Raw genomic sequence first — 3215 nt, forward strand, 5'->3', positions numbered from 1 at the left:
TATATATATATATATACGATGGGCTGCTTTCAGTTTCCGCCTACCAAATCCACTCACAAGGGTTTGGTCGGCCCGAGGCTGCAGTAGGAGACCCTTACCCAAGGAGCCATGCAGTGGGACTGAACCTGGAACCATGTGGTTGGGAAGCAAGCTACTTACCGCACAACCACTCCTATATATTTATTTTATTATAAATGCAAAACAACTCCACACACTCGCCTCCCGAGTTCCGTTTTCCATGCAGTATGTACGATTCTTTGTTTGCTCATCTACGGTACACTACTCTTTTACTCTTTTACTCTTTTACTTGTTTCAGTCATTTGACTGCGGCCATGCTGGAGCACCGCCTTTAGTACTTATTCTATCGGTCTCTTTTGCCGAACCGCTAAGTAACGGGGACGTAAACACACCAGCATCGGTTGTCAAGCAATGCTGGGGGACAAACACACACACACACACACATACATACATACATATATATACATATATACGACAGGCTTCTTTCAGTTTCCGTCTACCAAATCCACTCACAAGGCATTGGTCGGCCCGGGGCTATAGCAGAAGACACTTGCCCAAGATGCCACGCAGTGGGACTGAACCCGGAACCATGTGGTTGGTTAGCAAGCTACTTACCACACAGCCACTCCTGCGCCTTTTCTTTTAATATATTTCAATTAGGGTGTTATACAGTGCAGTACTGTACGTTATTTTTATTTATCAATTTATTAATTTTTAGGCGTGAAAATGTTTATTTTACTACAGAAATAATTAAAGTCTAAAAAAAGTATAAGTGCCTATCAGCCTCAAAAACCCACGATATACTGAGGAGTCCGTGATATAAATTTACATATATTAGCCAGAAAAATCCGCGATGTACTGAGTGCGCGATAGGTAGACCGCGTTATGGCGAGGAATTACTATATATTAATAATGTACTCTCCCGTCGAAGACGACGTAAGAGCGTTCAGCTTTTTGCTGAATGACCTACACAAATGATTTTTTTTAAGTGATCAAATTTTCGTGCTGCAGATTATCTCAATCTCTCCATCGAAACGATGCTGGTTTGAACATATGCACTGTGTACCACGCGTCAGGTGTCGAAGTGAGCGCAGAGCAACGTGAAATGAAGTCTTTTGCTCAAGAACACAGCGTACCACCCAGCCCAGGCATTGAAACCACAATCTCGCGATCGAGAGTCCAACATCTTAAATTGTAGGCTATGCGCCCTCATATGTATATGTATAAATGTCTAAACACACACACACATATATATATAAATTATATTTAACAAGTGTAATTCATATATATATATGTATATATATATATATATATATATATATATATATATATATATATTATATATATATATATATATATATATATATATATATATATATATATTTAATTACATTTAACAAATGTAATTCCCGAAATTATATATACTAGCAGATCTACCCATCTACGATGGACGCATAAAATGAGGGAGGGAAGTCCTAATAGCAGTATGTATTGAGAAATGTGTAAATGAACTTAATAGATTACTGGGTGATGTCTTAGAGTAATCACATTACTGTTGGTGATACAGCATTCTATTGCAGCTATATCACATGTTTTCTACTGATATGTGATGACGATTCACTCCCGAACTGAAATAGGTTCCCAGCCCCTGTATCATGAATGGTTATGTGGACCACTCATAACGAAAGCCAGAGCTTCCATCGACCACTCCATAAAAGTATTAAGAAAAATACGTTATTTAGATGCACTTTTATTTTCGTTCTTTACACTATATTATGCCTGTTTATACTCTCATACATTCAAAGTTCACAAATTTCCTTATTTAAATTACGAATCATATTCCTTTCGATATTATCAATATGATTACAAAACTTCTTTGGAGGCGATATTTTCTGTTTGGTTGACACTAATTTGCAAATTATTGGAGTCCGTTGCTCTACACATAGCAACGTATAACAGGCCATGTGGGTAAAAATACACCTACACGATCGGAGTGGGTAAAATACACCTACACAATCTAAAGTCTGGCCCTACGCTTTGTTTACTGTGAATGATACAAGCGCTGTTTCGATATTGATTATTTTTCTTCAAAGTATCGTAGTTTGCATGGAAGAGGTTATAATATACTCAAAAATATTCAATTAATTAAAGCAATTCGTTAAGCAATACTTGCCTAACTTGATTATATCATCTTGTTTAAACCTACATTTTAGATATTTGTTAAACTCAAACATTTTAACCGTTATTATTACAATTAAATATAATTATGTTTTTAACTTTTTAAACTTCTAGTTATTTATATATGATTTTACATACTTATCTTCACGCTCATATAAATATGTATGTGTGTGTATGTGTGTGTGTGTGTATGTATGTATGTATATATGTAATCGATCCCTTGACGACAATGTATACTTCATTTGATTAATGTATTTTAGCGTAACGAGTAGCTAGCGGATTACCCTTCCTGTGGGCAGTTACTACTTCCGAGGTTCTGCTAGCTATGAAACATGTAGCCTGGATTTTATCTACTCCATTCCCTAATTATGGATTGTAATTCGTATACACAGCAACACCAACTGCTAACCGTAAGCTATAAAATAGCCTTTTTCAGCTTATCGAACTTCGATATGTTGAAGATAAGACAGACATAGAAAAAAAGAAGGTTGTGTATGACTAAAACCGGAAAATATATGCTGCCCAAGAGCAAGCACTAAGAACAAACTACATAACATACAGAGTAGACGACACATGAGAAAGTGATAAATGCAGAATCTGTGGACAAATGGTGAAACCGTATGGCAAATTACCAGTCAATTTACGCCACTAGCCCAGAAGGAATATAAGAGACTCCACAACAATATAGCAAAGCTTGTCCATTGGACGCTTTGCAACAAGTATGGTCTTGACAGAAAAAAATTAGTACGACCACAAACCCGAAGGCATCATCGAAAATGATAATGCAAAGATCCTATGGGATTTTATGATCCAGTGCGACCGTGAGATAGAAAATAGGAAGCCATACATAGTCTTAATTGAGAAAGAAAGTAAACTATGCTAGATCATAGATATAGCATACCCAGCTGACAACAAGGTATGCGATAAGGACGAAAGAAAAGTCGATAGGTATGACAGGTTAGCTTGGGAGGTAAAGCAGTTGTGGTCGATGAAAAAGGTGGTAGTGGTACCAATAATTG

This window comes from Octopus sinensis, linkage group LG1 (assembly GCF_006345805.1).
Source record: "Octopus sinensis linkage group LG1, ASM634580v1, whole genome shotgun sequence".
NCBI classification, from domain to species: Eukaryota; Metazoa; Mollusca; class Cephalopoda; order Octopoda; family Octopodidae; genus Octopus; species Octopus sinensis.